The sequence below is a fragment of the Marmota marmota genome, unplaced genomic scaffold (genome assembly GCF_001458135.2).
Source record: "Marmota marmota marmota unplaced genomic scaffold, marMar, whole genome shotgun sequence".
Taxonomy (NCBI): domain Eukaryota; kingdom Metazoa; phylum Chordata; class Mammalia; order Rodentia; family Sciuridae; genus Marmota; species Marmota marmota.
This window is the reverse complement of record NW_025999900.1, coordinates 54,940,431-54,953,555: the sequence shown is the minus strand read 5'-3', so window position 1 is coordinate 54,953,555 and position 13,125 is coordinate 54,940,431. Positions and strand designations below refer to the sequence as shown.

Sequence of the window (13,125 nt, the reverse complement as noted above, 5' to 3'; positions counted from 1 at the left end):
TCTGTAGCCTAGGAGCCACAGCTACACAGTAGACTTACCGTGTGGTTGGTGCTACCATCTGGGTTTGTGTACGTACACTCTGTGATGTTCACACAAGGACAATAGCCTAATGAATATATCGATGTCATAATGTAACTGTATTTTTGAAATCCTGTTGCAGTGTGAAATCAAGATCTGGGTACCCTTGGGCCCTCTTACCTCTTCTCTTGGGTGCCATTCACCCCTCCTTCTCTAACCTTCCTACTGGCTCTTTCTACCCGTTAGCAGAGGTCCAAAGCCTGTGGGTTATCCTTCTTATTAAAAAGAAGATTAGCAAGCATTAGAGACATACCAGCAATTAAGACTTTCCCCCTGGTTTACAAAGGGGGGAATGCATTGGAAAAGATGAGCAGGCGTCTGTTGATAGCGCTCTGGGTTAAGAATGTTGATTCACACATTATCTCCTGAGGGAATCTGATGGTAGGCTTCCTTGCCATGGACAATGTGATATTGAGCCAACTGACCAGCATGATGCCATTCACATGTGGATTTCTGTGTCACACTGATTTTACTCTCATTCTGGTGTGTGCATACAAACACCCAGAATGGATATTTGAGCATTAACCTGGGTCTGAGTCATGTGGATTCAAACTCATAACTGCTCAGTGTTCCAACAGTGGTAGCATCGAATTAGTGCAAGTGAGAGCATTTGGGTGTAGCAGGATGGAATTAGGATCTGAGAAACTACTGGAAGTCAGAGCAGGGATCTCTTCCAGAGAGTCTGAAGAGGAAGGGCTATTTCAAAGTTGATAACTCCTGCAAGAGCGCAAACTTCAAGTTGGTCTACTTAATAAGACAAATATGTCATGAAGGAGAGAGGACTTTGGAAAGGGCATATCACTCCAAAGCCCAGCCAAATGACCTCTGAACAGTTGGACTTTAAACAAACACTGGGGCCCTAGTACAAGATGTGTTTGTTTCTGAAATGAACATATTTGATAGCTAGCAGTGTGTACCTGTTCCTATCATGTTATTCCTGCTGGGAGCAAAGGAACCTTACCTGCCTTTGACTCCCCCATGCCCCACGATACCAGAGGATACATTACCTCGCAGTGACACACAGTTTTCCAAGTGAATAAAAAGAGGCAGAGAATTGTCATAACCGCATAGGAGGATCTGAATTACTCACAAATTAAGATTTAATCAATTTTCCCTGTGATTACCTTGATCCAGTGAATGGACAGATTTTTTTTTCCTGAACCAGTTGGATAAACTGGTACAATCAGGCACTAAGTTACATGGGAGGACTGTATGATTCTTGAATGTTCCATCAGAGGCTCTCTTGGGTGAATAAGGGAATTGCCTGCTCACCGCTCATTTAGAGTGGCACACGGCTCTGTCATAGGTAGCTAGCAGCTTGATAAACACTTCTAAATAGTGGTGGCTTATGTTCATTACAATATATAGCTTTATCCCCCACATGAAAGTAACTGAAATGTTAGTTATGATAATTTATTGCTGTCTATATAGATTCACGTAATGCATCTGGAAATATACAGACCTATATATGCATGTGTATATGTATAAACAAGTAAATTAGGTCATTCATAGGATTTCTTGTCTCCTTATGATATAGATATACCTTAATTACCACCGTGATATATCAGTTCTATTTTTATACTGTTCAGTCTCCACTTCTTTCTTAGTTCTTCTACCTGGGACACAAATATAGCCCCTGGTCGTCTATGTGCTTAACTGAACAAAAAATGTCAACAAGCTGCTATTTATTTTATTAAACAGCTTGAGCAGAGATGTTTGGTCTGATTGCCGGAAATTGTTAGCTTATCACTGAACTGCCCTGATGATTCTTATTATTCAATTTGCATTGCTTACAATAATAATTATTACTCCATAAAAGACCATGATGCTTTTATTTGTACAGTGCTTTCATTAATAATTTAATTGATGATTACATCCAAGTGGTTCTGCCACATATACATCAAGGGACTTAGAAACTGGCCCTGGGAACCTTGGGTAATCAGAATGCAGATGTCAGTTATAAGGCTTGGGGTAAGAATGGGGTGGTAGGAAGGACATGGCCATGACATTCAATTGGGTTTTGTGTGTGTGTGTGTGTGTGTGTTTGTGGTACTGAGGAGTAAACCCAGGGGTACTCTACCACTGAACTACATCCTCAGCTCTTTTAAAAAATTTTATTTTGAGATACAGTCTTGCTAAATTGCCCAGTCTGGCCTTGAACTTGTGGCCTTCCTACCTCATCTTCTTGAGTTGATGGGATTACATATGAGTGCCCCATGCCTGGCCCCCAACTGGTTATTTATACCCCCTCCCCCATATTTATTTCTGAACATTTTATTGATTCGCTGGTTGTGACTCTGATCTGGTAGTTTTAACCTAAGAAACTAGGTCTTGGTATAGTTATTTCGGTCACTAAAATGGCTAGGTTGGTACTGATTTATAAGTGAAAAAAGTAATAATGGCTAAAACAATAAATCTGACCTGAAATGATTGAATCAGTGGGTTCGAGTAAATAGCCTCTGTCCGTGGGGCCTGTTCTGCAGAATGATGAAGGTTTTATCGGCTTAGCTGATTCTCCTGGCAGCATCACAGCTGTGTGAGACGTATATGTTTCAATATATCTTGCTATATAAAAACTTACCTTGTGGATTTTTTGTGCATAGGGCAGCACTACAAGTTTTGTGCTAACCTTACGCTTAATATATTATGTAAAATGATGAATTGAAATGTACCTTTAAAAGCACGAGATAATGGGGTTGAACCTGACTCTGGTGGGTGTCAAGCAAATAGAAGATTTCCAGGTGGTCAACCCAGCCTGACTTCTGGGGGATTGAACACACCTGTTGGTTAAGATTGTCACGGAGGAAACTTTTCACATCAGATGGGCATTTGTGAAAAGGATGGCCTTCTCCTTACTGGGGACAATGTTTTTGGAGTGGGTTTTATTGGCTGGCCTTTGCACCTGGCAACGTATTCACTGGGCTCAGGAAAGGAATCAGGGGTAAATTAACCTCAGAGAGGGGTCATGGGGATGGCTATAGAGCTCCTTTCGTAATTTACCTTCCAGAAAGGAGTTTGCCTTCTCATAATTAAAAATCACATCTACACCTTTAAAAAAAACATAGCTGAGTTCCTGAGATAGGGGAACTCTATAGGTGTACAAACTATTTTAATTTAACAATCAACTATTAATTACTAATTTGGAAAAAGAAAGTCACTTCCTGGTGACCAAGTTGTGTGTCTGTGCCACTCAAGCTTGACTGGGTTATGGGGTAACAGACAATCTCCAAAACTCAGTGACATAAAATAATGACGTTTTAATTCTTGTTTGTTGTCCCTACCTGTTGGAGGTTGGCTGGGGACTGTGCCCATGTTATCCTTGTTCTCATCCCTGAATGGAGGCAGATGGGACATTCCCACCCCCCGTGGCTGACGGAAAGGAGATCATGGTGAAGCATGAACTGGTTCCTAAAGCCGTCCATAGAGACAGGTTTTATTGGCCAGTGCTAGTCACATGAAGGTAGGTGGGGAAGTGTAGTATAACTGGAGAGACCTGAAATATTTATGGTGTCTTCAGTATCTGCCTTCGATGTTAGAGATAGAACTCTAGCAACCTAGCTTGGCTGAGGCAAGCAAGAACTGAGGACAGAATTTCTTGCATCCATCTGAGGAAGATGGAGCCGTCTCTTAAAGTAGGGGTGCTTCATCTCTTTAGTACCATCCTTTGGGTCTGGGCTCTAGCCCACCCCAATCTCCATTTCACACTCAGGTATCAGCCAGTGAGCCAGGCCTTCAGCATGTTTGTTATGCACACAACAAGGGGAGTCCTCCTTCTCCCCTTCCTGGTCAGCCAGGTGGCCACTTCCAAGCTCCGCCTAGACAGGAATTCTGAAATGGCCACCGTTTCTTGGTTTCCCTTTCTTGGTGTTCACTCTGAATTATCTCAGTTTTTGAACTGATATGTTACATTTCATTTTTCTTAAACGTGTTCCTTCTTGCAAGGACAAGCCCTGGTTGATTTGGGGATCAATCCCTGCTTACAGCTGACTGGGATGGAAGGTTCTTTTCACTCATGATGATCAGAGAAACTTCTGTTTTCCTTGCTTCCGTTTTCTTCTTCTTTTTTTCCCCTTTTCTTTTTTGGAGGTGCAGGGGTTGAACCCAGGGTTCCTGGGTGCTAGGCAAGCGCTCTGCCACACGGTCGTGCCCCCCATGCTGGCTCCCGCCTGGTCTCTGTTTGCCTGTGTCTCTGCCACGCTGCTCCCCAACACTGGCCCAGCGCCTCCCTGTTTAGAACAGGGCACTTGGGCCTGGACTTGCGATGTTGGCATAACAAGTTCCATCAGGACCTTAGTTATAGTCCTCACGGCCCAAAAAGGAATTTTTGTCTGGACAAGAGGGCCTGGCAGTGCCAGCAAATCCAGCCATCTGGAATAGAGCCACGAGTTGGGTAGGAATAAAAAGTGTCTCAGCGGACAAAGCAGTTATCTCCAAATCCTAGCACTAAACCTGGGTCCATTCTTACTTCTTTCTGTGTCTGGACACAGCCACGCCTCTGATTAGCTCTCCCCAACCCCGCGTTGGGGATGGAACCCAGGTCCCCACACGTGCTAAACAGGCACTGTACCACTGAGCTACACCCCCACTTTAACTGTTTTCTGTATCCCCCCTTTTTTTTCCTGCCCCTCCCCAGAGTTGGGGATGGAACCCAGGACCTTGTGCATGCCAGGCAAGCACTCTGCCACCAAGCTACTCCCTTGGCCCCCTGGTCCTCCTTTATAGATGAGAACACTGAGGCATAAAGAGGTTAAATAATTTGCTGAAAGCCTCAAAACTACAAATGGTAAAACAGACTTCTAGAGTTCTGGGCCCGGGGAGATAATCAATGCCTATGGTGGCAGCAGTGAGATAAGGGACAAGGTTGAGCTGTATTCAATGTTCTCGTTTGTGACAAAGTAGTAGAGAAATATGTCATAATTGTAGGATAGTTCCCTGTTTCAAAGCAGCCAGTTTTGTGTTGGATTCTAGTGCGTGCTGAGAAATTCCGCCAAGTGGGGTGGCGGGGCCTGATTCTGCCAGGCCGGGGAGCTGCTGCAGTCCGGGTTAGCTGGGGTACGCGCGGGCGATTATGAAATGCATCTTTGCACAATCGAGATGAAAACCTGACTCTGCCTGTGTCACGATGATCACTTTGGTCCTGGTGTGCGAGGTGTGGGTGGACAGCCTCAGACTGCTTCCTGCAGTCCTCAGTGATCCGCCCTCTGTGGTGTACTTTACAGTTGACATTGTCATGCACACAACATCCTGTGCTCAAAATCATCCTTCAGGCCAGGCAGGTGTGGGTGCTGCCATAGCTGATATGGTTTGTCCCTCAAAACTCGGTTGAGATTTAATTGCCACTGTGGCTGTGTTGGGAGGTGGGGCCTGTAGGAGAGGATTAGCTAGTTAGGAGGGACTCACGCCTTTCTCTCAGGAGTTATCACCCAGGAGAGCAGGTTTTTATCAGGTGAGTCCTCCCCTCGTGTTTGGCCTCTTCTGCACACACTTACTTGCCCTTTGACCTCCCACCATGTTATCACACCATTGCCAGTTGCCACTGCTCTGTCCTTAGACTGCCCAGCCTTCAGAACCGTGAGCCAAGATGACCCTCGATTCTTTATAAACTCCCCAGCCTCAGGTATTCTGATAGCAAGAGAAAGCAGACTGAAGCAGGTGCGGATCCCGTCCTTTAGGTGGAGGCAGCGAGACTTAGAGGGATTTATCTGAGGTCTCCGTGCCAGAGGGTGAGGAGCCAGGGTCCATTCCCTCAGGTAGAGGGTGGTCTCACTCACCCTCATGCAACCTTGTGAATTCCTGCTCTGCTCATGCATTGGTGATGGGTGTAGGGGACAGAAGTTCATTCATTGAAGCAGATCTTTTTACTGTGCTAAGGAGCTTTGTTTCCCAGTTAAAGAAGTCCAGGATCCCAGAAAGGGTAGAGGAGGAATGGAAATGTATGAACCAGGTCATCACACGAACCACTTGGCTCTGAGACTGGACGGAGACAGGGGTAAGAAGAACAAGAGGAAAACACTCTTGAGCCACAGGCAGTTTGGGGACAAAGCTTTCCTTATCTGTTGTCTGTAGGCAGGAACCTTCTCTTCAGGGAAGCCCCTCAGCCCTGCTTCCTGGACCAAGGGTGTGGCTGAGACTCCCCTGTTCTTGGGATTGCTGGTGGGTGTCAGGGAGGTGGGTGTCAACCTAACCCAGGCAGCCAAGTGCCCCACAACCTACCCAGTGAGGAAAGAGGCAGGGGTTGGCGAAGGCGTCCAACTCTCCTCCTGGTGCTTGGGTCTGGATGTCCTACCGTGGTCCCCAACAGGAGACTGACCACTGCTTTGTCTGCACTAGCAAGGTTAGGCATTAGCCCCTTGGGGACCCCTGGGTCTCTGTTTTTCTCACGTAAATTAAACAACTCACAATCTCATTCATAATGTAAAGAGGTTCAAATAAGAATAGCTTACTGCCTTTTCCCCCCTGTTTGTCTCCACTGTAAATTTTGAGAAGATCCACTTCTGGAGAGGGGCTGGAAAAAACAGCCCCCCACTCTGGTTTTGCATTGGGGTACGCTGGCAGAGTGTCTTGGGAAGGCATTTGACAAAAATCTGCCAAAATCTGTGATGCCTAGAACCAGTACGTTCATCCTTAGAAATACATCCTGTGCATTCTTTCACCAAAATATTAAAACTGGTGAATAAGGACATCTTGTATTGTTTATAATAGTGACAGCAAATGGATACAGCCTCAATTTCCATCCCCAGGGGACAGTTTTAATGCACACATGATGTATCTTGGCACACTGGGAAGTATTTCAATATGATGATATGGGAAAGGCACAAAGACGAACAGTAACAGATAATTGCAGTCATAGTCATTGAGCACCATCTCCGTTCTAAGAAATTTATGTTTTGTCTTAGTCAGCTTTCCATTACTGTGAGAAATGCCTAGGATAACAATCTTAGAAAGAGCAAAGGTTTACTTCGGCTCACAATTGTGAAGGTTTCAGACCACGGTGAGTTGGCCCTGTTCCTTCTGGACTTGTGGCGAAGCAGCCTATCATGGTGGGGACATATGTCAGAAAGGTCTTTCACCTCATAGGAGGGAAGTGGAAAGAGAGACAGGAAGGGGCTGGTCCCAGTTTTCCCCTTCAAGGGCACATCCCTAGTGATGTCACTTTCTTCTCTAGGTCACCTCTTAAAAATTCCACCACCTCCCACTTCTTTCCTTTTATGTCTCCTCCTGCTGTTTTGCCTTTTTTTTAAAAAAAAAAATAATATTTACATTATGTAGTCTGATTAGGTGGTTGAATTAGGGGCTAGGAAACTTTTTCTTTTCATTTTTCTATATTTAAAAAAGTATCAAGAAAATAATTGTGTGTCTAAGCAGAAAATGTGGACATAACCCTCAGGGAGCCCCCTCCACATTAGAAATTTTGCTGTTGTATTTATGGAGCATGGACCCATTCCCGTTTCTATGATGTGTCATGAAACCATGTTCCCTTCGCGGGACGTTGCGGGCAGGTGGTAGGAGACTTGACGGACACCTGGAGCAGATGCTGCCCTTGGGCCTCACCTTCTCTGCTGGAAGCTGGCTTTTCTCCCAGGACCAGCCCTCACTCTCTTCCCCAGTGGAGTCCGTGTCCAGGCAGGTGAGAGTCACTGGGAGGGGCGTGTGGGACACTGATGCCTCTGCCTGGCAGGCCCTGGCACGCTCCAGCAGGCCCCACCCTCAGCTGGGCCTCTCTGAGTTCATGATTGTCACGTTCACGAACAACGATGTGCACCGACAGTGAACACCAACCAACCCTCGCTCACGTCAGGCATGCTGCTGTCATCTAGGTGGGGTCTGAGTGCATCCCCAAGGGCTCCTGTGCGGGAAGCTTTGTCCTCAGTGTGGCAGTGTTGGGAGGCGGTGGGACCTTTAAGAGTGGAGGCTAGTGAAAGGTCACTGGGGGTGCCACCCTCAGAGAGAATTAATTCTCGTGGGACTCTGGTTAGTTCTGGCAAAAGGGTTGTCGCTAAACAGCAAGCCTGGCCTCTTCCTGTCACATTGTGTAATCTCTCTCTCTCACCCACACTCCTGCCATAATGCCATTTTTCGTGAGGTGACTCAGCCCAGGGGTCCCTTACCAGAGACAAGCTAATGCTGGCACCATGCCCTTGAACCTCCAGAACTGTGAGCTAAATAATCCTCCTCTTTTCTTTAGTAAGGATCTAGCTTCAGGTACTGCGTTATACCAATGAGGAGTCCTCTAAACCACACTGTGATTGCCTCTTTAAGCCCAAGCACTGTAGTTACTGTTTCAGTAAGTGAGGATTCAGATGTTCCTCTTTCTTCCGCCTCCGTGGTGCAGTAATGAAACAGGGTGCACCCACCATGTTTTATGCCCCAGGGGATCAGCCTGGTGACGAGAACAGTAATTGAACTGAGAAAACCCCCACAGGAAGGGAAAAACTCAAAAGATATGGTCGACTCTTAGACCACGGCCCCAAGCCCTCTGTAAGAGGGTTCGCTTTGATTCTGGGTCTTGCATCTTGGTATCCCTCACCGAGATCTGTGCATACCTCTGTTATAGCTCTTGCCACAACGGGCTGTAACTGCTGTCATGGGTTGTGTCCTCACTAGTCTGTGGGCTCCTGGTTGGCAAGTTCTGACTTCTTCTCCCCAGTTGAAGTATCTGGAACTGGCCCTCAATTAGGACTGCATCATGTTTCTAACACAGGTAAGGTCAGTGTGCGTGAGCCAAGCCATTGTCTGAGCAGTCAAGAAACACTGGACAGGAACCTGCATGAAAACCGTCTTCCCTGAGCTGGCCATGGATCCAAAAAGAGGTGTAAAAGAAAAACAAATGGTGCTTCATTTTAGTTTAACACTCGAGCCCTGGAGCAGTGGTGTTGTGTCATGGGCTCCAGAGGCTGAGGCTCAAGTGGATGCCCCCTAGGATGATGGCTTTGGGGCTTACACTCTCTGCTCTGGAAGAACTGAGGGCTACGGGAATAACTTGGATCCAGCACACCTGGCTCAAGAAACTCGTTATGGGTAAGAAGAGAGGGCTTCAAACTGGCCCGACCTGCAGCCTTCTGGAGAGCTACGGGGCAGGGGCAGGCGGGTGGGTGGGGTGGTTATGAATCTTTTCTTTTAAACATATTCTCCTAGAGTTTCCTAATAACATGCTAAACATCTTCTCCAACAGTTAGGTGGCAGGGGGCAAGATGAAGGAATACGTCCCCCACCATTTTTGGAGTACTGGGGATTGATTCCAGGACATCAAGCATGTGAGTCAGGTACTTTACCATTGAGTTACATCCCCAGCCCAGAACGTGCCCCTTTTGAGATGGATATGATAACATTATTTCACATCCCTTAGTATCTTAATCTGATGCATTTGAACTTGGATATCAGTAGGAAGAGGAGGAACTTGGTTCTATGTGATCAAAGAACTCACCAGAGTGTCCCTTCCTACAACCAAGGTGTTTTCCCCTAAGGCAGATCCTGCTTCCTCCTCAAAGTCCACATGTGTTTTTTTTTTTTTTTTTTTTGGACGAATTTAAAATAATCTTCCAGACTTTCTTCCATCCAACAAAAATTCACAGCTTCCTACTGTATAGTCAGGAACAGTTATCAAGGCAAAAGTCAATATTTACAAATCTTTTTTTTTTATTTTTATTGGTTGTCCAAAACATTACAAAGCTCATGACATATCATCTTTCATTTTTTTTAAATTTTAATATTTATTTTTTAGTTTTCGGCGGACACAACATCTTTGTATGTGGTGCTGAGGATCGAACCCGGGCCGCACGCATGCCAGGCGAGCGCGCTACCGCTTGAGCCACATCCCCAGCCCAATATTTACAAATCTTTTTCTAGTAGCCACAGAGCTAGTTATTTAGAGTGGTAGCTCACATGGGTTTCAGGGTGACCGTCTTTTCACTGCCATGACCCCAGTGCCCAGCGCTGCTCCCGACAGGTCTCCAGCATCCTAAGGATGCTGATGCCCAGAGAGGTCCCAGATACCCTTCCTCCAGCTTCCCCAGTGATGACCTCTTATCAGGAGACTGACATGGGTGCAATACTATTACCTGGACCAGGGGTCCATCTGGAGGTCTTGACCAGTTTTAACGTGGATATCTCTTCATCTCGTTTAAACAGTCTGCTCATTTTTTCAGGAATGTCTGATTTATTTATTCCACGAATATTAACTGACTACCTACTACGTAGGTAGCAGTTCTAGAGAACCTGGGATGGAGAATTATGGTGCAGACAGAGGGCACTGTGGGAGCTCGGAGACTGGTCACGGAAAGCTATCCAGAAAGGGGTGAGTTGAGTCAGCCAGTGGGGTATGGAGATGGGAAAGGGTGGCCCATTCAGAAATGCCAAAGGAGAGGAGGGAATGAAGACAGCCAGGACTGGTAATCAGGCTACAAGGGCCCCGGGAGCCAGGCTGATACCTTTTGTGGATTCCTCATTGCCCAGCCGAGGTAGGAATTTGTAGAATAATTGACTGATTGATAGTTCTACTTCATTCATTTTCTGCATGCTCCAGTCTTTTATTTTATTTTACCTTATTTTATTTTATTTGTGAGTACCAGGGATTGAACTCAGGGGCACTCAACCACTGAGCCCCATCCCCAGCCCTATTTTGTACTTTTGTTTAGAGACAGGGTCTCAGTGAGTTGCTTAGCGCCTTGCTGTTGCTGAGGCTGGCTTTGAACTCACGATCCTCCTGCTTCAGCCTCCCAAACCGTTGGGATGACAGACATGTGCCACTGAGCCCCACTTCATGCTCCGGCCTTTTTGAGCAATGCCTACTACGTGCAGATCTGACCTAGGAGTGATGCCTGCGTGTAGCCCTCCAATGTCCTCCTCCCGGCAGAGCAAGAACAAAAAGAAGCAACAATAGGGCGCCTGCTCTCCGTGCGCTCCCGCAAACCTGTGTTTTGCCGCAAAGTGCCTGTGTTTGCATATCATTGGCATTTGTTAGACATGGAAAAACTAGTGTGGGATGCTATTTAGATGTTTCCTTCAAGTTTTCTGAAGAGGGAGTGGGATTTCTGTTCGTTGCTGGATCCCACGTAGATTCAACAGCTCCCATCCACCAAAAAAGGAATGCACGCTTTTAATCGAAGCCCTTAGTATTCGACTCTGACCTTTTGAGAATGTCATTTTGGGGTAGCAGCCTGTTAGACACGCCTGCAAGGCTTCACTGATGTTCAGGAAAAAGGTGTAACTAGAATGTCCCTGTCTTTTTAGAACAAAAGGCAAGAAGCAGAATGTCTCCCCCCTCCTCTCCAGGGAGAAGTCAGTCTCCTGGCTTTTTAGAGAAAGGAAGGTGAAGGGTGGCATCTAGATACGTGTGCTGTGCAGCCAGAGCTGCCAGAGACACATCTGGGCGTTCTCCAGCAGCTGCTGGGCAAAGTTTCCATTGTCTGTCCCTTCCTGCTCCAGGGCTGACCACCTGAGTTGCTGTCATCCCATGCAGATGTGTGCCTCGAAGTCACCCTGCCGCCCAGAGCTATTCCTCAGACTTCTGGCACCCAACATGAGAATATAGGTCTCAGAAAGGGACTTTGGGGCTGGGAGCCGTGGCACATGCTTGTAATTCCAGCGGCTCAGGAGGCTGAGGCAAGAGGATAATGAGTTCAAAGCCAGCCTCAGCAACAGCAAGGCGCTAAGCAACTCACTGAGACCCTATCTCTAAATAAAAATACAAAATAGGGCTGGAGATGGGGCTCAGTGGTTGAGTGCCCCTGAGTTCAATCCCTGGTACCCCACCTACCCCACCCCCCAAAAAAAGAAAAGGACTCTGTTGTCCAGGCAGTTAGTTCCCTCCCTAGCAGGGTTCTGGGTTTCCTGATTTGTGTGACTGACTTGCCTTCTAAACCCAGGTAGCACTTGCCAAGACAAGAGGGGCATGAAAGCTGTGGCCCTTGGGAGTGAGAATGGGTGTGCTCTGGCCACCCACAGCCTCTTCCAAGGGTCATCCTCCCCGCCATGTTGGATGGACAGGAAGTGAATCCATTAGCAAATACTCACTTTCCACAGCTGCCTGGACAGGGCTGTGTGACTGTGCCCCCAACTTGCTGAATATCCTAGATCACGTCCTTTAACCTTGCTGGCCCTCACTCTCCCACCTATAAAGTAACGGCTATGGGATAGATGACCCGAAGGTTTCTATAATGCCTGCATACTGTCATGGCACAGGAAAGGCTTGTGTTTGGTTGTGGATTTAAAATTCATGGGCTTGGGGCTGGGGATGTGGCTCAAGCGGTAGCACACTCGCCTGGCATGCACGGGGCACTGGGTTCGATCCTCAGCACCACATAAAAATAAAATAAAGATGTTGTGTCCACCTAAAATTAAAAAATAAATATCAAAAATTCTCTCTCTCTCTTTAAAAAAAATATTTAAAATTCACTCTGATTCAAAGGACCCTTGTTATGACCCACCTCTCTGGGGCACTGTGAAGAGATAGCATCATGGGCTGGGATGAAGCTCACTGTGAAGTGCTTGCTTAGCATGAGTGAGACCCTGGCTTCAACCCCCAGGACTAAAAAAAAAAAAAAAAATAGTGTGAACTTTAGTATAACCCTTTCTTTTCTTAATCCGTTTTGTTGTTGTTGTCGATGGACCTTTATTTTATTATTTATATGCTCTGCTGAGACTCAAGCCCAGGGCCTCACACATGCTAGGCAAGTGCTCCACCACTGAGCCACCATCCCAGCTCCTAGGATTGCCCTTTCTAAGATTTCTCAAGACTATTGCTCTAAAGGAGCAACAGTGTCATAATATTGTCATTTTAAGTCATTACAAGATCATTTCACATTGTCCTGTTTCTCTTTAAAGGACGCAGCCTGTACAGTGCCAATGCACACCCTATTCAGGAAGCCAGCTAATGGTTAGTGATTCAGAGGATTGAGTTTACCCTCCAAGTAGGGACGCATCAGCTTATGAGCCTTCTTACTAGAGCAGAGGAGGGCGTAAGCGGTGGGGAGTCACTTTTTCTAGGCTCTTTGGATGGCGTGCGGATGAATTTGTTTTCTTTTGTCCTTTTCTGCTCAGCAAATATCG

The 13,125-nt window shown here is 46.5% G+C and overlaps 1 protein-coding gene across 7 annotated transcripts in view; it reads left to right on the top strand.

The window, feature by feature from the left end:
* The window catches only part of Foxn3 (forkhead box N3), a 381,661-nt gene that overhangs the window by 116,655 nt on the left and 251,881 nt on the right, over positions 1-13,125 (top strand). The gene's annotated exons all lie outside the window — the stretch shown is intronic.